We start from the raw sequence: 22965 nt of genomic DNA on the forward strand, positions 1-22965 counted from the left end.
TTTTCTGATTATATTATTTTTAATTATGTTTTTGATAAAAGGTAATACGACAACGTTTCCTCATTTATTAAAGACTCTTCCACAACACGAGTCTGTCCATGCATCCACAGCACGAGTCTCTCCATGCTTCTATCTTCTCCAACGTTTCGAAAACCGACCCAAACACTGAACCGGACTATTTACTGGGTCACTGAGTTATCGAATCGATCATAGATTAATAAATAAATCAATTTAGTTATATAATAATATATTAATTATGAAAATAAAAATATAGAAACTAAAGTTAATATTATCTAAAAATTTTCTAAAACATAAAATAGTAGTTTGGATATGTATATATTTTATGTTTAAAAAACATTTTAAAAATACTTAACTTTACTTTTTTATATTTTCATTTTCATTTGATATACAAATTATAAAAAATAGTTTAGACTATTTAAGTTAGAAAAATATAAAACAAAAAAAATTATTTGTTAATCGACAAAGAATAGAGTTATAAAACTTAAAACTTAGAATAGATTTTACTACAGATTTATAATAAATAAAATAATCAGAAAGCAAAAAAGAAAGAAGAAACAGAAGATACATAGTCAGTAGAGACTAACAGAAGAAGAAGAACGATGAAAAAAAACCGAAAGAAACCTAATTTTTAATTGGAAATTTAAAATATAAAAGAGAATCTAAAAAATAATTAAAAGTTATAGAAAATGTAAAAGTTATCTATTGGTTCAACCAATGATTCAACCGGTACCGGATTTCAGATTTTAGTAGGTTTCTGTGGATTTTTGCGGGTTTTTAAATTTTGGGTTTTTCACAAAATGTGAACCGGATTTATTTCGGATCATCGAATTTACTGGTTCAACCGCGTGTCCGGATCCGGTTTCAAAACACTGATCTTCCCTTAGAAAATAAATTGAAGCTAACGTATAACAGAAGCCCATTAATATTAGGCTTATCGGGCTTGAAAAGTTATTAATGGCGCCAAAATAAAAATAGATTTCCCCGCCATCCCCATCGACCTAAACCTATAAATTGGATACTGAAAAAACCCCAAATCAGAAGAAACTGAAAAAAAATGGCCGGCGACAATTCGACGGAGGCGTCATCGAGTAGGAAGAACTCCCTAGGACTGGAACTGCCCATCTTCCAAGGTAAGGAGGAGCCAGAGCCGACGGATGAATCGGGATTTGATTTGGATGCTGCTGATGATGGTTCACTTCGTTTTTACATCCTCGACGCTTACGAGGAGGCTTTTGGCGCGAGCATGGGCACAGTGTATCTGTTTGGGAAGGTGACTCACTCATTTTTAATTCTCCTTTGACCTTATGGTTAATATATATAGAGCATTATTAATTCGGCTGTTACCCTCTCTTTTAGGTTAAAACGGGAGATACGTACAAGAGTTGCTGTGTTGTAGTTAAGAACATGCAGAGATGTGTTTATGCTATTCCAAATGTGAGTTCTGTGACTAACGTGTGTCGCACGCTAATACGAAGCAATATCCTATCTTCTCTATTATATATTGTTTTTTTTTTGACCTTGTCTTCTTAGGAAATGGCATCTGGACTGAAGAACGAGATTTCTCAGCAACTGTTACGACTCGACGTTTCGAATTATAGCATGGCACTTGTCAAGGTTTGGGTATTTTACTTTTTTACTTTTTACTTTTCATGTACTGTTTAGCAGCAAAAACTTTTCTTTTTTTACTCTCTACTCTGCTCTCTCCTTGGATGAATATCAGAGAAGCTATGCATTTGAGAGGCCTGATGTGCCAGCTGGCGAGCAATATGTTTTGAAGATAAATTATCCATTTAAGGTGCCTTTTAAAGCTTTAAGTCACTCTAAAAATTGTCTTTTTTTTGTTGTTAATTCTCTTACATCTCAACACCTGTCTGTCTCTGTTGTTATCATAGGATCCTGCACTTCCAGAAGACCTTAAAGGGGAGTCTTTTTGCGCTGTGCTCGGCTCTCACACCAGGTTTTAGTTTCTTACTGCTGAGTTTCTATTTACCTTTCCCTGTTTTTAATAGTTGATCGGTTAGTTTTGCATTTACTGGTCTTTTCTAAGCTTCTTATTTAACTATGTATGTATGTCAATTTATATGGCAGTGCTTTGGAGCTTTTTATACTTAAAAGGAAGATCATGGGACCTTCTTGGCTGAAAATTTCAAACTTCTCTACTAGTTTAGCTTCTCAACGAGTAAAAAGCCTTAAAAATAGTATCTTGCTAGTTATTTCTATTTATGTTTTATCTCCAAATAATGAGGACTTGAACACTTGTGCAGGTGAGCTGGTGCAAGTTTGAGGTTACTGTTGAATCTCCGAAGGCTATCACTGTTTTAGTCCCGGAGGAAAAAGTGGTTCATCCTCCTCCTGCTGTCGTCACAGCTATAAACTTAAAGACTATAGTCAATGAAAAGCACAACATCACCGAGATTGTTTCGGCCTCTGTTCTCTGTTTTCACAACGCCAAGGTTTGTGAAAAATGTTTTTTTTTCTTGCTCAAATGACACTCTCTTAGTAGCTTGATATTTTATGTCCTTTGGTGTTTCAGATTGACGCTCCAATGCCAGGTCCAGAAAGAAAGAGATCTGGTGTTCTGTCTCATTTCACTGTCGTTAGGAATCCTGATGGAACAAGCTACCCAATTGGTTGGAAGAAAGAAGTGGCTAACAGAAATTCAAAGAACGGCTGCAGTTTTTTAAGTTTTGAAAACAGGTATTCATTCCGCAGCTATTGTTGTTGTGTACTGGTCCTATTATTTGCTTCATCCAACATTTTTTTTTTGTTTAATTTACTGCAGTGAAAGAGCTTTGCTGAACCGATTGTTTCTGGAGTTGAACAAATTGGACAGTGATGTTCTTGTGGGGCATAATATATCAAGGTTTGATCTGGATGTCCTTCTCCAAAGAGCCCAGGCAAAGCAACTAATCTTTTTACCATCTAAATATGACTGTGTCTTTAATTTTTATGTTAGTAGAAGTAACATTAATAAGACATAATGTTTTTATTTAATGCATTATATACATCATTTAGTCCATTTTCTCAGTCTCTCTCTCTCTCTTTTTTGTTGTTGTGATGATGACTTAACTGAATGACTACTGTGCAGACTTGCAAAGTATTGAGTAGCATGTGGTCCAAAATTGGCCGTCTCAAACGCTCGTTCATGCCTAGGCTTAAAGGGAACACTAATTTTGGGCTCATGTCTTGCATTGCTGGGGCTATTATGTATGATGATCTTCAACTCTTACAAGCAGAGTGATAAAGCGTAGTCCCTCACCTAATAAGCTTCTGGTTATTGCAGGTCAGTTATTCGTTAACAGACCTTTCAAAGACACAGCTGAACCGGGACAGGAAAGACTTATCACCTAATGACATTCCGAAAATGTTTCAGTCCTCTAAAACACTTGTGGAACTTGTAAGTTCTTTAATTCGTCTCCTCAGTCTTTTTTTATACATATGAGCTGGTACTTCCTCACTAGGGACGACAGGTTACGATTCCTTTTGGTTTTCTTCGGTTCAGATTGAATGTGGGCAGACAGATGCATGGTTATCCATGGAGCTCATGTTTCATCTAAGTGTTCTTCCTCTCACTCTCCAGCTTACTAACATAAGTGGCAACCTCTGGGGGAAAACTCTTCAAGTACTGGCTCCTGTTCTACCTCTCTCACTCTCTCTATTCCTGAAACGTTATGCGCTCTGATTTTTTTTTCTTTTCCTTACCAGGGATCCAGGGCGCAAAGAACTGAATACTACTTACTACATACATTCCACTCGAGAAAGTACATCCTCCCAGACAAAATCTCGCAACGTATGAAGGATATAAAGTCATCAAAAAGAAGAATCAGCCACAGTGTAGATGAATTGGATGCTGACTTGGATCTGGAAAATGATGGCAGAAAAACAAAGAAGGGTGGTCCAGCCTACGCTGGTGGATTGGTTTTGGAGCCAAAGAAAGGCTTATACGACAAATATGTGTTGCTTCTTGACTTCAATAGTCTATACCCGTCTATTATACAGGTTAAGTAGCGGGAGCAGACTGTTTAATTTTTTCTATTTCTCAAGCCTTGAAATTACTGTTTCCACTTGATTTGTGTGCATAACGTACGTTGGTAATTTCAGGAATATAATATATGTTTCACGACTGTACCACGATCAGAAGATGGTGTTCCTCGTTTACCTTCTAGTCAGACACCTGGAGTTCTTCCAAAGGTATATTCACCTTTACACTAGTTGCTTTATTATTATCTGTTTTAGGTAGTGATTGCTTCATTTTGTAGTTCAGTTAAACTAACCTTGACAATATCTTCTAATCTGTAGCTCTCTATATCTCTTGTCTTTGTTTTTAGTTGATGGAACATTTGGTCAGTTTAAGGAAACGTGTCAAACAAAAGATGAAGAAGGAAACAGGTGTCAAGTACTGGGAGCTTGACATTCGGCAGCAGGCATTAAAACTCACAGCCAATAGGTTTTGTGTTTAATGGTATTAGCATTCTGCTTTGCAATAATGTTTTATATTTTAATGTTTCATCATTCTAAACGGAAGCATGTATGGATGTCTGGGGTTCTCTGATTCAAGATTCTATGCTAAGCCTTTAGCAGAACTCATAACACTGCAGGTAAGTTATGTTTTTTTCTCTATTCTAGTGACAAATTTTTCTTTGTTTTTTTTTCATGAAATCCGGTTAATTCCCTAACATTGCAGGGAAGGGAGATCCTGCAAAGAACCGTAGATCTTGTGCAGAATCATTTAAACCTGGAGGTATCACCGGACTAAATGCATTTCAGTAATGTAATGTGTCAACATGTTGGGGGAATATTGAACATGTTGCTTTTTTACGCAGGTGATTTATGGTGACACAGATTCAATCATGATTCACAGTGGACTAGATGATATTGAAGAGGTCAAAACCATCATAACAAAAGTCATCCAAGAGGTAGGAGGTTGGATAATATAATAGATTTATCTCCAGCTTTTCACCCTTAAAACGAAGCTATATACTATATGATTAGACCAAATATTCATTTAATGGTTGCAACTTTTAATGTTCGATTTCCTGATGCATGAAAGACAATTAATGGATAACTCAAGTTGGGTCTCACCTTGTCTCTTTTAATATTATAGGTCAATAAGAAGTACAGATGTATGAAAATTGAGTGTGATGGCATATATAAGAGAATGCTAATTCTAAGAAAAAAGAAGTATGCTGGCGTCAAGTTGCAGTTCAAAGACGGGAAGACTTGCGAGGTAAAAATATTTAAATTTACACATCCTTTTTTTTTCAGAAAATTTTTTAGGATACTAAACGCATTGGTCCAATGCAGGAAATTGAAAGAAAGGGTGTGGATATGGTTCGTCCAGATTGGAGCTTACTCTCCAAGGAAATTGGAGATTTATGCTTGGCTAAGATCTTTTATGGAGGGTATATATGTTGTAAACATTCACTCAAGAATATTACTTTTTACTCTCTCTCTCTCATGCAAACACACAACAAAATCTTGTCATATTTTTCAGGTCGTGTGAGGATGTTGTTGAAGCAATTCATAACGAACTTGTGAAGGAGTTTACTCTTCTTTTTCATCTTTTAACATGTGGCTTTGATCAATGCAACAGATAAAAGAGGAAATGAGAAATGGGCCAGTTGCACTTGAAAAGTATGTCATCACCAAGGCCTTGTCTAAGTCACCTGAAGCTTATCCAGATTCCAAAAGCCAACCACACGTTCAAGTAAGTATTGAGAGAGCTATTATTATTATTATTATTATTATCCACGTTATTTCACATCTTCACTAAACTTTGAGTGTGTGCTTCTCACTCAGGTCGCACTCAGAATGAGGCAACATGGTTTCAAAGAAGGTTTCAGTGCTAAGGATACTGTACCTTATATAATCTGCTATGACCAGGTTCCCAAACCAAAAAGACCAGCTTAATATTATTATCCCATATCCAATCGTTTTCCTACTAATTAAAAAAATATATTTTAACCTTCTGTAAGCAGGGCAATGCTAGCTCTGCCAGCTCAGCAGGGATTGCCAAACGCGCTAGGCATCCTGATGAGGTGAAATCAGAAGACAGCAGATGGTTGGTTGACATAGATTACTACCTGGCGCAGCAGATTCATCCCGTGGTGTCTCGTCTATGCGCAGAGATTCAGGGAACAAGTCCTGAGAGGTTAGCCGAGTGTTTAGGACTTGACTCATCAAAGGTAAAACCAGCTTTCATTTAAAAGCCAATCTCCAATTCTGATAAATGATTAGAAATACTGTTTTTTTATAGTATCAAAGCAGATCAAACGATACTACTGGCAGTGATCCTTGTGCATCCCTCTTGTTTGCTACAAGCGATGAAGAAAGGTAATGTATATCTTAAATCCAATTTTGTAATTTGCTAATTTTCTCCAAGAATCTGCAACAACGTAATTTACATAATGTAACAAAAAAAAACGCAGATATAAAAGCTGTGAGCCGTTAACACTAACATGCCCCAGCTGCTCTGCTTCTTTCAACTGTCCATCTACTACTAGTTCAGTTTGTGCGTCGATCAGTAATAAGTCTGGTTCTTCTACATTCTGGCTTAAACTGCACTGTTTGAAATGCAAGGGAAGAATATCCCCTGCAATGATAGCTAACCAGGTAAGGCAAAGGGTTGGATCCTAATTTCTACTTAAACCTTTTTTATCCTTTGATTTGGTAAATAATTAACTTTTAATAATTATCATGAATTTTCAGGTGAAAAGGAAGATTGATGGGTTCGTGTCAATGTACTACAAAGGCATAATGATGGTGAATATAAAAAAAACCTTCTCACCTGTGGTTACTAAGTCAAGGCTAATGAAAGCTTTCCTTGTTACATTTTGTGTTCAACAGTGTGACGATGAGTCTTGCAAACACACTACTCGCAGCCCCAACTTTCGTCTGCTCGGTGACCGGGAAAGGGGAACAGTTTGCCCAAACTATCCTAGCTGTAATGGAACCCTCTTAAGAAAGGTATATGCATGCCCTCATCACCACCTGCTAAGAACTCGTCTCTTTCTGTTGCTTCATAGAACAAAACATTTTGATTCCAAGCCTTGTCTTATTTTTACAGTACACTGAAGCAGACCTGTACGTGCAGCTGTCATACTTTTGCCACATCTTAGACACACAGTGCTCTCCAGAAAAGGTTTTTACTTGACAATTTTTCCTTTGTGTTAGTTACCACAATCAATTAATAACCTCTCTGGCATTTCAAAAAAAAAAGCAGATGGATGTTGGTGTGAGGATTCAAGTAGAGAAAGCAATGACGAAGATTAGACCTGCGGTTGAGTCAGCAGCATCAATAGCTCGGAGTTTCCGAGACCGGTGTGATTACGGATGGGTGCAACTCACGGACCTCTTTTGATAGTTGTAATAATTATTCTCATCGCATGTAATTTAAATTTATATCACCTTCTGACATCATTAAAAATTTTGTTTGGTCCTAAAGTTTTATCAGCACAACTACAACCGAACTTTTGGAATATAGCAAATACTAGATTATAAGAGATCTTTGACTTGAAATCATCTTCACTGTCTCAACGTTGTCTTCAAAGCAGAGTGGCTGTGGAAAAGCACATTTCCTGAGTTGCTTCGGATGGTTCATGGTTAGCCAGCGAGTGAGGAGCACCAAGCAGAGTCTCAAAGTTGAGGTCTTGTTCTAAAGTTCCACTGATCATCCTTGTCTGCGTAGGAGCTCGAACTGGTGGTAGTCGAAGAGGGTTGAGGCCTAAACCATTCATAACGGCTAAAGTCTGCATTATGGAGTAAATAAAGTTAATCAGATGATATGTGTTTTTTTTTTAATTTTTACAGATTAGACTTTGAATTGTATATGATCTTTAGTAAGAAACCTGCACTTGAAGCTGAAGCTGCTTCAGATATTCTATAGCTTCATCAAGCATTGAGGCTTTATCTGTCTACAAATAAAAAAATAAAAAAAAGGTTTCTCATTCTCTAGATAAAAGATCTGAAAGATAAATATTTGAATTTTCTATTTACCTTGTTGGAATTGGGAATCAGTTTCTGCAAAGCTTTCATTTTCTCGTTGATCTTGCTCCTCCTCCTCTACAATATTTTCAGATTCAATTTTATTTAGATCAAGAATATTAAAAAAAAAAAAAGACAGAAACCTTTTCAGACAAGTTGTGGAACTGTGCATCATTGTTTCTCTTCAACGAGTTTCGCTGTTTGACTCCATTTCTCTTTAGTGTTGTTGTTACCATTATTACAAAAGAAAAAAAAAACAAAAGTTAGTTTTGTTTTTGTTCTTTCTTTACACAAAGCGAGTGTAGTTTCGCTTTAGTGTTGTTGTTAAGTTTTTTACCTTGTCCTCAAAAGCACATTTGTCTTCCCCATTTTCAGCGACCGCATAGCCGGCGGCGGCGGTAGAAACCGCTCCGCCGGAAACGAAAGAGAAGCTCCGGTCGAACATCTCAGCGGAGGAAACGTTTCTCTTCGGTGGGGACGAAGGTTGAGTTGTCGGAGCACGTGAGAGAATCTGCCGGAGAATGCTAGAGAGTTCGTCGGATGAACATGGAGTAGGAAGACAGTGACCGTCGTCGGAACTACCCATCTCTCTCTCTCTCTGCATCATCACTAGTCACTGAGGCTTACCGTAATAAAATAAAAGGATTGTAGGCGTGTGAGGTTCTCTTCTCATAAGGGAGGGTGAGTGAGAGTGGTGAATCTCTCTAGACATAATGTAGTGTCTCACATTACTACTGTTTATGAGTATACTAAGAGTACCCATTAATAATTTGTTATTTAGTTCAACCTTTATGGTTATGTTTTTCCTCCACCTTTATACTTATATAATAATGATTTTGTACTTTAATAATAATAATAATAATAATAAGATTTCTTACCCAAAGAAAAAATGCAGTTTTGGATATTTTATTAAACTTTTAAAATGATATAAGCTTATAGAGCAGTGATGGGTGGAAGATCAGTAAATGAACGGTTGACAAGTAAGAGTATTCATATTTGATAATATAGGATACTGATAATCACAAATAATACAGTTTTCCTTTTAGTTATTTATTATGACTAAACATGAAAAAGGGCAATCCCTTCAAAAGTAAGGTCTTACAAGAGTTTCACCATTTTTGACAAATTACAATAAAAGGTTTTTGTTTTCCACAAGTAAAGTTTGTCTCGTGGAAGGTGATAATCAACAGTATACATTTTGGTAGATTTTTTTTTGTTTATTTCATTAAATTAAACTTCCGTACCATCTAGGGGTGAACATTAGTTTAATTACAAATTTGGATTATTTGGATCTGGAAAAAGTTTAACCAAAATCAACCCAAATTAGTTTAGTTTTGTTTGATTTGGTTTGTATTCAGTTTGGTTTTAGTTTGATTTAATTTGGTTTTATTTGTATTTTTCAGTTCAATCAAAAATCATTTTTTGTTTTGTTTTAGTTCAGTTACGAAAATATAATTTAGAAAAAAATATAAATAACAAATCATCATTCGACAATATCATTTTTTTATATTAAAATTTAAAACCAAACATCACTATGAATGTGTAGAAGATCTAATCCAATAATTTTATATTATTATCTTTAAATCTAATAAAAATATCATAAACTATATTTACGTTCTGATGTTAATGTATGAGATTATTTTTTAATTATTTTTATTCTATTCATTTAAAAGTAAAATGTATAGAACTATGTTTAAGTTTTTAGGCTGAATCGTTAAATGTTTTAAATCTTTATAGTATTAGTATATTTGTTAAACTTTCTACTGATGTTTGGTTTGACACACTTGTTGCATCAGAGTGCAGTCCCGGATTTGTTAAACTTTCTACTCGACCGCTGTAAGAAACGTAGGGGACCCCCCCACCCCCCTTTTTTTTTTGCTAAAGAACACTGATAACCCGAATTTAACACAGAAAGTCAGCTTCCTGGCTTTGGCGGAGACATTTAGTATTAACTATTAAGTAACATGTATTATGTTTTCGAACCTGGTCGTTAGACTTGGGAGGTAGCTGCGAAGGTCTACAGTTGACATGTGTTCTTTTTGTTTGTTGACATGTGTTCTTTCTTCTGATTCCGCTCATTGGCTCCTCTGTTGTTGCAACTCCCAAGTTGCGAGGGAAAAAATTGTTTAGCATAACCAAACCTGAAGGTAATAAAAGTTTGGATATAAATGGCATGGGATGTAAGGTTTGATGTGATACTTAGTAACGACATACAAGTTAGGTTGAAAATAGACTTGTGTATCAAGTGTGGATAAGAACGAAAAGAAATATGGTCAAACTTCTGAAGCATGTACGTTTGGTGATTGATGGTGGGAGCACTGGCGAGGACGTGAGTAGTAGCTGGTGTTGGGATGAATCATATCACAAAAGGTGATCCATTATCTTTTATATATTGGTGCATCACCAAACTTTTAAGCAACCCATGCTCACAATCGCACCTGCGTGTAAATTTGGACAGTATTGGTTGGCACGGAAAGCTGGAAGGAAGCCGTGATCAGAAAATTCTATGCACACAGAGAAGAATTTTTCATAGAAAATTTTGTGTAACTGTTGAGGATATGATGATGAATCAAAAGGTGAGTGTATTAGATTCGGTTTATTATGAGCTTCCAACTTAAAATTAATTGGTGATTAGTAGTTCTAAGCTTTTAATATATTAGTTAATATCCCATTAAATTCCCAATGTAAAATGCTTTATCTCTAATACCTTTCCTCAAGATTAAGACTCTTATCAACGAGAAATCTCGAAACTTTAAGATAGTTATACTAGGCCGAGCTAGTCCCGTATGACAGTTATACCCAGTCAGAGGGTTAATTACAACCTTTATACTAGGTCGAGAAAGGTTATATTAATTAGGAATTTATCATATTTAATATTTGAGTTCTGATACCATATTAGATTTGGGTTTATTATGAGTTTTCAATTTTAAAACCAATTAGTGATTAATGGATTGATCATAATCTTTTATATATTAGTTAACTAGATATGGACACGTGCGTTGAACGGATTTTATTTGATGTTTTAATTTTACGAACACATAAAAAGAATAAAAATATTTTTCACATTAGGTTTCAAAATTTTCAGTATATATTGGTGACTTATTTTAGTAACAAAAACTGTTTTCTTACATAAATTTTTGATTGTTATTTCTGTTTCAGTAATTATGGTGTTTTAAATTGTATATAAATACTTCACTTTTAATCATTTTTCAAAATATTATTAGTTATAGTTAATTGAAACATATAGAACTGTGAACTCTTTATATTGTTTTAGACAAATTAAAAACAACACAATTCAATGTTACATAACACCAATTAATATGTATTATTGATAGTCAGCTAAATATTGAATATATTGTTAGATAAAACATAAATTTGTTTACTCTATCATTCATGGTTTGACTTTAACCTATTTTTCTATATATCATATATTATTGAAAACTTTTTGATATATAATATTTTTTAGAACACTATTATCGTTATGTTTTAAAAATCTGAAGTCTGCAGTTATAGTGATTCTTGATAGTGCGATGTATAATTGTAAGACTGGACTTAGCAAATATGGACCAACTTTTTAAGCTTTGATCTTAACTTTTGTTGATAGCCATTGCATAGAAAAATCGTATAGAAAATTGACTTCTTTTCAGTTTGAAAGACCATCTTGCATTAGGAATAAAAATTCGTTTTTCCACGTAACTTCCGGTTATATTGGTATTTTTGATTGTGTATCTACATTTAAATTTTACACATGAAGCGTTATATTCAATATTTTCAAATCCAATATGGATAATACATGTAATATGGTTTGGTTTTCAAAAAAAAATGTTATTTAAAAATCTTATAAAACCTGTAAAAATCACTAAAACCCGGGATTTGGTTACCGATTAAACCGATGGGTGATCTGATGTGTAATCTGATTTGACTTAAGTTGTTATATGTAAAGCATTCTAGTTCATGAACGTTTAGATGAATGGTGGATATTTTATGAAAACTATTTTCCAATTTTACAAAAGTTAGATATACAAATTTCCAGTCAAAATAATTTACATCTTGTTGTCAGCGTAATGGATCAACATTTAAGAGGATACTAAAAAAAGAAATAGATTTGCACATCCACGATTCGTATACGTCGATTAAAATTTAATGATTCACGTTTAATTTTTTAAAAAAAATTTATGTAGTTTGCTTTTGTTGTCAACATGTTATTAGAATTTTTTTTGATGTTTGGCTTTTGGTTTATTTTAAGCTTAAAATTTATTTTTATTACTCACATTAGGCATTTAAAAATTATTAATTTTAATTTTGTTATATTTTTTTTTTTGATCACAGACTTTCTTTCATTCATACTCAAACTTCAACACTACAATAGATAGAGGGAATTATCCATCCTCTATAGCCATAAACATAGCATACAACACATATATAAACTAAGCAAGATAGGTCTTCAACCGAAGATGACAGCGAATTCGAGACGGTGCTTGAATGCGTCGAGGTAGCCTTCACGATAAAGTCAGATAGCTGGAGAATAGTCACATAATGTGACGTTGAGATCCATACCTCATCTACGAGAAAAACCAAAGTAATCCCGATTGTATCTTCAGGTCCCGTAGAGACCGCTACGCAAGATAACAAACCGATGAGGAATCTGAAGCAAACGCTCGGTAACAAGACCGAGGAAGCTAATGGTGGTAACAGTTTCTCCTCAAAAGAGGAGGATGAACGAAGGAGGACCGAGCCCGGTAGAACCTCCGGATCTGTACCCGTGAAACTTCTAGATCTGACGCCGGTTTGAAGAATAGGAGCAACCCGCGGTGGTTTGTGGGACTCAAGTCTCGCCGGAGACGAGAGGCTTGAGCTCGTCAGTTGACATCGATGCTCCGAAAACGATTGAACTGCTTGGACATAGTGCACATCGTGACTTGTCTGACGGCGAACAGAGGAAAATACGTCGGAGTTTGAACCCAACGACCGACGTATAGCGGCGGCGAGAGAATCCTCTCGACTCATCACTGGAGGAAGGACTAGTTGGCAAGAGAGGGCCACCAGAAGAAGTGCAACGAAGAGTCCTCGTCTCCGTCTTAACATCTGTCGGGTTTGCCTTCTTCCCACCATCCAACTAACACGAACAGAAAAACAATACATAGAACAGTGAAACGGAACCACGAGAGTGATTGAGAATGGTAGTATCGTCAGAGGACCCAGCGCCGGCGAGATGAGCCGATGCCGGCGCCGAGGAGAATTAGATCTGGTTTGTGCCTCGAGCACCGTGCCTGGGAGAAACTTGTTAGGTGCTCAGTAAAATGGTGGTTTGTTATATATATTTTAATTATATATCTAATTCCTAATTTATTACCGTTTGATATATATATATATATATATTTTTTTTAAATTAATTATACTATTGATCCATACTCTCTTGCATCAATTTTTGTTGATGTAAATTTTTATGATATAATTGTGTTAATATATTTTTCAGTTAGTTATATTTGATAGATATATTATATGTCTGTTCGAATAACCCGTAAAAACTATACTCATAAAAATATCAATAGTAACATTTCCATCATATATTAAATACTAACAGAATCTATTATTAATATTAATATCTGAATATATATATGTATATCTAATTTTAATATTCTAACTCTAATTTTAATATTCTAACTGTAAGGATTATATTTTATGTATCTGGTGAGGGTCTTGAATAGTTTGTTTTTAATTAATGTATAGTAGTATATACACGAATTAGTAAACATAGATCGTTATTTATTAGACTAATAAATAAAATATAATGCATTAGTTACTTAATTAGTTTAATATCTTCATGAATCACGCGTATAAACGGATCTGTTTAAAAATGGATTATATCCATGTATAATTGATCAATACTTACATGTAGAACTAAATTGATACAAACCCAGTTTTTATTAGTGAAGTCAGATATATAAACTTGACGGTCGTAAAAGAAATTGATGTATGTCTAAAAAATTAAGCCAAATTACATTTATGCTAACTTATTAGTCTTATTATTTTAGTCAATCAAGTAGTCCTTATCAATTATTTAGTACATACGGATCAAATAAATAAGATCATATATAAGATATACTAATATATAAATATACATATAAACAACATAACTGAAAATTAATAGTTATACATAAATTTTCTTAAGTATCTCACAAGAATAATTTTGGTTATTCATCTCCAACCCCACTGCAAAATTTACTGCAAAATGGAGTGGAGAATGCAGTTATGAACAAACAAAAAAATTATTTAGAGTAATGTCTTTTTTTGTTTCTTCATAACTGCATTCTCCATTCTATTTTACAGTAAATTTTGCAGTGGGGTTGGAGATGCAAGAAAATGCATATTGTTTAAGTTGTTAAGAGATCAAATATATAAAATCAAAATCTAATATTTTAGAAAACTTTACATTACAATTTAAGATGCGGTTGGAAGCGAGGTTGCAGATCTGGGTGGCAGGCGTTCCTCGGCGTTGTCCGTCTTCATGGCTAGAGAAGGAATTCATGAGTGACTGACCATTCAACCGATTATGCTCCTGCGGAAGTATCTACTCGTTACGGAATCTCAGGTGTCGGGAAAGGAGTCTATCTATCTGCCTAGCTTTGGTAGATTTCCCCCAAAAACAAATCTCAGATAAGATCTAAAAATAAATATTTACAATCCAATATGAAAAAACTGATACTAACACAATTTTAGCAGGAAAAAATGGAAATAAATTGGTATAATATATGAAACAGTATGAAAAAATTGGTAAATTTCTATTACACATGGTTGGATATTTGTAAATATACATATTTTTTTTTTGACGACAATTGTAAATATACATATTTATGTCATTCTTTGGAATCATTGTCGGCTTTAATCTTGAATTTGAACATGTGTAAATTGTTTAGAGCTTGTAAGGTTTTTTGGATTGATATACAATGTAGTTAAGGTTTTGGTTTGATATATATGTATTATAATTTTGATTTTTTGTATAATTATGTGTTAAATATGACACTTACTTCAATTGACTAAATAATGTGTTAGGGATATTAAAAACTAACTATTATGTTAAGATTAAGTTTATATTTAATAATAGTTAATATAGGGCACATCCAAAAATATATGAATGCTAATTGTTATTAAATGGAATAGTATAACATAGACTACTTGCAAGTAGATAAATATTAATTTTGTTTTAATAGTATTGATAGTTTTAATGTTTATTTCAGTTTTTCTATTTTATGTAATAAATATTTGATATTTTTATAATATTTTATTATTTTATTTATTTTTTCGTTATTTCGGTATTTTATTTTTTAATTTTTGAAAATTTTCGGGAATGCCAAGGCAATTACCGACAAACGTTAGCGAGAAATTTTTATGAGAACACGTTTTGTCGGTAAATTCTGACGATGTCATACCTACGTCCTATTATTACCCGACCAATTGGTAGTTCTCGAAAAATCCTTGGAGATAAGGTCTTCCGACGAGTTTCTGACAAAATTGGGCGTCAGTATAAATAATTTTTTTTTGCTATGATTCTTTGTCTAAACTCTAATGTGAGATTCTTGTTTGATACTTCATATTTTTTTCCTTCAAGTTGAGGATTACACTAATTTTTTATCCCACAAAATGAATTCTCAGGATCTTCTGATTCGATCTGTGTCACATATCACTTATTTATATCTCGAAAGGTATTTAGGTTTCTTGCTGATTTCTCATCATTCTGCTCTGATATTAATTGTTAGGAATTGATTAGTTTATATCTAATTTTATATATATCTGATTAGTACGATATAATACACTTTGGATCTAAATTTTATTTTTGATTCATTTTAAAAATATTTGATGCTAATTAGAGTTTTGGATATCATTTTATATATTAGATAATATTCGCTATGAATACTATTTATGTAGCTCTTTTTGCTCGACCGTATGTGCAATGTAATATCAGATACTATCTTCCAATACTAATTTTTTTCCTTTTCATTGGATTTATATATATGTTGCGTTTTATATAAGAACAATCTCAAAAAGACATATAGTTAAATATCAATGATAAATGCTGAAAGTCTGTTGACAAGTGGAGGAACCACATTTTCTTTGGAATCTTTCAGCAAAGGGATTTGATCTCATATTTTCTAAATGAGATAAAACAGGTCAGTGAATCATAAATGAAATACATGATGTAATTTCTGTATTAACAAAAGTTTATAGATGAGAATTACATTATTTTCATGATGTTATAAATCTTAAATTTTCTTTTTTATTCTTAGTTTAAAGAATAAAATTAACTAAATTATGGAAAATCTTAAAGACTATAGTCTTATTTTAGCTTTAATATCAAATTTAGTTTGTTTTCTGAAATTTAAATATAACTTGTTTATTTTCATTGAAAATTAAGTTTTCTCTAGATTTTATATTTCATAGTTTAATTGTTTTTAATAAAACTTGAAATAAAATTAGATATTTTAAGATTTGTTTTTGAATTTTTAAGATTTTTAAATTTATTTTGAAATTTACTAAGATTTTTGATTAAAGTGAATACAGTTTGGTATGACAGTTGTTTTAGAAATTGGTGTATTAAAAAGAATAAAATAATTATTCTGGATATTAAACTGGATATTAAAAAGCTTAATAAAATTTAATTATGATATTTATATGGAATTTTCTTGCTTATAATATAAGTTACTTGTTTAGTATATAATATATGTAATAATTTCTATATAATAAATATACAACAGATATACTATTTATACATTGATTTTAATATATCCACAATTACCACATACAATTTAATTCTACTACAGTAAATGATAAATCTGTTGTTGCCTTTGAACCAATCACCCTCTCTTACTTATGATGCGCTGGATAAGAGATAGATTAAAAAAGAAAAATTAGTAACTTTATCTAAATTTAATTTATTAAAAGTTAATAATATTATTAAATACAATTCACTGCTGAAAATCTACAAGCTTTTGGAAATGTTAAGCCTTCTCATAACTATATAAATATTCTTATAAATGCATTTTAAAATAAATAAGTGAAGAAAAATATCGTAGAAAAAACGTGAAATCTAAAGAAAAGAATGGGGAGAGTGAAAATACAAATGAGAAAAATAGTGGATAGACAACAAAGAAATGTTGCATTTGCCAAAAGAAAAAGCGGGCTTCTAAAAAAAGCTTATGAACTATTTATTCTATGTGATGTTCAAATGGTTCTTATTTTTTTCTCTCCTTCCGGTAAACTTTTCCTGTTTGATACAAAAACAAGGTATTGTTTTCTTGTCAAAATTTTGGTTAAATCTCATTTATTTTCTTGTAATTCTTATAGTTAGTATTTCATCAAAAGTGGGGTTTTGATATGAAATCATCGCTATTCTTTTAATATTTTTTCCGAATCAATTTTAATATGTTGTTAAATCTATAATAGGATGGAAGAGACTATAAAGAAGTATTTGGATGTGCCTATACGTCCAAGGTAAATTTATTGTGTTAATACATCAAGGAACTTAAAACAATACCAGTTTTATTATTATGCTAATAAACATCTATATATGCATGTCCTATTGGAATTGTAACTGGTCGGTTCAACTAACAGACTCCAAGTTCAAGATGAAGCGGTAAGTATCCTCATAACAACCAAGCCAACTTTACATAATGATTTTGGACACTAAAATATTTTATCATTATATCTAATGTGGATCTTTTTCTTATTGGTATGGGGATATAGTTTATACAACAGTGGATTGATTTCATGCGTTTAGAATCACAGTATCCTGAATCGATCATGAGGTTATAATGAATTCAATTTAAGACGATTATGTCTTAATTATATAATTGTTTGCTTTATACTTATATAGTTATATTGTAGTATTTTATGACAAGTTAGTATATTTAATTATATTTTGGTGATGCAGAGAAAATTTTGGTGATGAGATTCGTTCTCGAAGTCGATCAAAGGTATGGGATAGACGTATTTTCTAATTATTTGGAACTACTTTATATAAAGGAATCTACTTTATGCATTGTTTTCATTTAACCATTCATTTTGTTTATAACTTAACCATTCAATTCTCTCTAAATAGGAGATTGAAGATGAAATCTTCAAATGCAAAGGCGAATTGGCCAAAGTTGAACAACAATTAGGGTATTCATCTTATTGTATACACATGATTAGTACATATTCTTAAAACATACCAGTATCGTTCATTTGTATATTCTTAATGCTATTTATTATTTTTTCATCTTTTTCAAATTAAGGTACTTTTTAAAACATCCAAATCAGTGGGCAACAAGAGATGAGATTGAGTATCAAGAGAAAATGCTCGAGGAGACGTTGGATAAAATTCGATCACAGAAGGTAAATTGATTATAATACAAAAAGTGGGTCTTAAACTTAAGTTTTAGTATCATCGTTAAGCCAAAAAAAATGTTTTGGTATTTTCTTATTTAATGTGAATACACTATTTTGACAGTTTATCAATCTCTTTATTTCAGAAATGTTTGGAAGCTCAAAATGAAGTCTTTGATGCTTCTAATTGCCTGTTTCAGACTGATATGGAGATTTCGCCAAGTGAATAAAATTTATTGCGGATTCATACCATAATATTTTATATTATCTAGCCAAAAATAATGTTAAGATCGTTTCTAATATATCAATAAATCTGTAATTTATTTATTGTACATTTGTCCAGTTGTAAAATTACATTTTATCCTAACTATATTATTGAAAATATAATTTTAGTATAATTCGAATGCCTTGTTTGTGCAGATTTTCTAATTTCTAATTATCTTCCATAACTTAAAAATTTCTTGAAAGACATCGAAAATCAATCACAATATTAATTATCATTCCAACTCATTTTATTTTGCCTTTTCAAAGAGACTTCTAACTAGATTAGGAGCTTTGGCATAACACAAGGTTCGTAAAGAATTCATTTTGCGCATACCCAATTCAGCAGTCTCCGACATATTAATCTCTTCACCTTTCACACTCTCTCAATCAAAGCATTGAATCAACGATCCTAGCGCGAACGTCACTATCCTCCTCCTTAGTCCAACTCGGGGACATATCTTTCGGCCGTTTCCAAACGGCATCAGCTTATAAGCATAATACTTGCTCCTGCATCCGTTTATCAAACCGATCCGGATTAAACCGCTCCGGTTTGTCCCAGAACTCTAGATATCTCTATATAGCCGTTAACCAGCATCGTCAAGCGTTACGTCGTCACAGCCAATCTTCATGTCCTCCGTCGGTCTTCTAGGGATTAGAAACAATGTTTTGGAGATAAGGAAGGACGGCAATGTCTGGTTCTTCGACGGTCTTTTCCGATCTGAAATCGATAATCTTCTCATCGATTTCAGATCTCGCCTTCTCCAACACTTTGGGATGTTTCACCAAGTTCGTCATCGCCCATTCTAACATTACGACAGAGGTCTCCGTTCCGGCGAGCATCATGGCCCGTGTGTCATCACAAATCAGCAGTGTTCTAAAATAAAACTATAATTACCTTATACACTATTTATTTAAGATATTATAATATAAATGGTACAAACTTATTTCATAAAATTTTAATAATTAATACTATTTTATTTTATCTTTTATAAAGGTAGTATATTTTGATTTTATTATTTGCAAATTATATTATATTTAGTATTTTATATTATGTTGTTATAATTTGTAACGTATGTTTTCGAAAACCCACAAATTAGATTAATTGTTTCTCAACTTAATAATGTTTTTAATTATTAGATCGAAAGTTTGAATTTCTATTGCCATCATTAGGCCTTTGATGATGACGTTAGTGTAATACTCTAGGCTCTTGTTGTTGTTGTAATGAAAGAAGCAAGTGGTTGACCATCGTGTTACCATCTTTGTCTCTCCGACACTCGTCGAGCAAACGCTGCAGAATATCGTCCATGGATTTTCCGAGAGCTTTGACTTCCTTCTCAAACTTGTTTCCGAACAGTTTCAGCACCGGCAAGTAATCCGCCGTGTGATTAGCGCCGCTGTACACTGCGATGTCGTAAAGGAGCTTCTTGAAAAGCTCCGCTTCTTCCTTGTTGTACACGTCATCTCCGTAATACGTCTTCCCCGTTACCATCCTAACGATGTTGTTGAACTTTAGATCCGAGTGCAGCGGCTTGAGCTCGACGTGAGTGAAACGGCTCGCGTCTTCGGAGTTAGTCGTGGCACGGGAGAGGCGTCTGAGCATACGGCGGATTTCGTCTTTACGGATGTGGAGGAAGTTGGAGAGGATTTGGTTGGCGCAGATGCGTCGGAGGTTAGGCCAGTGGTCGTCGTAAGGAGTGGTTCCGACGTATTTGGCCGTGAGCTGTAGCGGCTGGCTAGAGAGGATGACGTCGTTTGGCCGGTGAAGGTGAAGTAATCACCACGACACGGCGGGAGCCGAAACGGAGGGAGAAGATCGGGCCGTAATTGTCATTGTCGGTGTAGCGTTGGAGGAGGAGACGGTGGATGGGTGGTTTCATGAGGTGGAGATGACCGACAAAGGGACGTGACAGTGGACCAGGCGCAGGGCCGTGCCTGACATTTGGCAGACTAGAAGTGATGAAAAAAAAATTGGCTGATAAGCAACTCAAATTACAGCTACTTGCACCATCTCTGCTACCTAATACTTAAGAAAATTGACACCATCAACCGGGCTTCGTAGTCTGGTGGTAATGGAACCTCGGCTGAGGTGTCCGCCACCCAGCTTCGAAACCCGGCCACAGCGATTTAACATCTTTACTGCTGGGGCGCTGGACCCCTTCGGGGGATATTTGGGAAAGTGGCTGCCCAGACACCAGAGATATCAAAAAAAAAAAAAAAAAAATTGACACCATCTCTGTATCCAGGCCCGGTCCTTCCAGGCGGGAGGTTAAAACGCTCCATTTTGGAGAAGAGGAACTTATAAGCCAAGAAGAGGAGGAGAAGGATGAAGTATACCATTTTTGTTCTTTTTCTCACTTTCTTTGGCTTGTTTTCTCTGCTTGTGGAGGATTATAACTTATGGTTTATAACTTTATATAGACAAATAAACTCGTCAGAAGTCTTTGTTTTCTTTTTCTTTTCAATATGTTTGTTTCTGTCTCAGTGCTATAGTGTCATAGTTATACAACGTGCAACCTTAGTAAGTGCAGTGAATATTTTTGAGTTAATCTAATGCGCACTATGGAGTCTAGTCTTAAAGTAATGTTACAAAAATAAGAGCATTATTTTTTCTAGAAATAATCATCCCAAAATAAATAAAAAGTGTTGTTGAGCAGCTTCTAATATTTAAAGGGCCAGCGTTGATCATTCTTCTTTTATCCTTTTATTTTGAGTGGATCCCTCCTTTAAAATAAGGGGATGGACTGGAGATGCGCTTACCCAAATTTTTGATATATAATTCAATAACATAAATTCATATTATATTTTGGTAAGACTGATCGTGCAATTCAGCAGAAATAAGTTTCCCGTTCATATATTGCTGAAGTTAAATGACTAGCTTATGAATTTGGAATTATTATGGTTTGTATATTTTGTATCAATTCTAAAGTATCCACAAAAACTCAGATAACAAGAAAAAGTTATATTGAAAGTTGGATTATGATTACTAAGCCCAACGTGCCTACTCTAAAGGCTTCTGGCTGATGAAATTTCATAATAACCTATATCCATGGAATAAGAAATTTGGGCTAGTGGATCATATAGATTATTTGCAAACTCTTCAGGCCTTTTCTTAAATCAAACATTTAAATGTGTGAATTTATTAAAGTTAATTAACTGAGATTAGAGAAAAAGTATCAAATAAGAAGCTGATACGCGTTCACATTTACATAATAATAGTTATTTGGGTGATAATTAAAAGAAAGAAAAAGAGAGGTTACATTGCAGAAAGGAGAGTCTGATCCCTCTAGTTAAGACATAGACTTACAGAAAGAAAACATAAAAGTGACTGATGGGGATGTTTAAGAAAGTGAGGATGCAAAAAAGAGTGTGGCTAATCAGAGATTTACTATTATTTAGACTTAAATTACTTGACAAACACATCATGTAATTATTCAACCAAACAACATACCTTCTTATAATTACTATCTGTGTTCAAAAAAAAAAAATTACTATCTTTAACTCATACTAGTTAAAACATAGAGAGAATGGGTTGTTGTATGAGTTTTTTACATTCAGGGACGGTTTCGAATTTTTTACAACACAATAAGACAGTTTTTGTAAGACCCAAACCTGGATCCCATGATCCAACCAGTCCGCGGCCTTACCTAAACATCTAAGTGTAATTCAGCCGGTTATGGTCCAATCTTTACTTAGTCATTTTTCAATCATTTGAGGTTCATGCAAGTATAAAATCAATGCGGAAGCTTAAGGCAAACATTACTTATATAGATAAGTCAAATGAGATCCATACAAAGTATTCAATCCACACAAGTTGCACAATAGGCTATGTTAAATCCAAATGTTTACAATAAGACTACATCACACATCCCACACGGCCAAGGTCTTCATGGCTCCTTAGCCTTACCACGATCCCTGTCAGGACCTGAAATCAAAACCCACAACACATCTGCATAAGAATCATAACCGATATCCTAGCAATATACAACCTAAGCATGGTTTGGACACTTAGTCCATATTCTGGCCGATTTGTGACCCATTGATTTACTCATTCAAAAACTCATATTAACACATGATAATTCATGATAAATCATGATTAAGAGAATGGTCCAAGCGGATTCCCCAGAACCGGCCTTGATCATATTGATCTTGGCCGTGAACCACCTGACCGGTTTCATGGTACCATCTCGAAATCAATCATATAAAATTATTCTATCACTTTGATAATTCATTATAAATCCCCACTAAGAGATATCAATCGCCAAATCCCAATAACTCCCACTGGAAGCATGAGATCGGTTCACACATGCTCAACCAAGGCCATGGAGAGATTACTCT

General features: G+C 33.7%; 3 pseudogenes; 1 reads left to right on the forward strand and 2 right to left on the reverse strand.

Moving 5' to 3' along the window:
* The first annotated feature begins 1075 nt into the window (after positions 1 to 1075).
* Positions 1076 to 7393, forward strand: LOC108825440 (DNA polymerase alpha catalytic subunit-like; annotated as a pseudogene).
* A 55-nt stretch (positions 7394 to 7448) lies between these two features.
* On the reverse strand, positions 7449 to 8779 carry LOC130501602 (transcription factor ALC-like; annotated as a pseudogene).
* A 4050-nt stretch (positions 8780 to 12829) lies between these two features.
* Positions 12830 to 21052, reverse strand: LOC130501604 (cytochrome P450 81F1-like; annotated as a pseudogene).
* Between the last annotated feature and the right edge of the window lie 1913 nt (positions 21053 to 22965).

The sequence above is a fragment of the Raphanus sativus genome, unplaced genomic scaffold, assembly GCF_000801105.2.
Source record: "Raphanus sativus cultivar WK10039 unplaced genomic scaffold, ASM80110v3 Scaffold0224, whole genome shotgun sequence".
Lineage (NCBI taxonomy): Eukaryota > Viridiplantae > Streptophyta > Magnoliopsida > Brassicales > Brassicaceae > Raphanus > Raphanus sativus.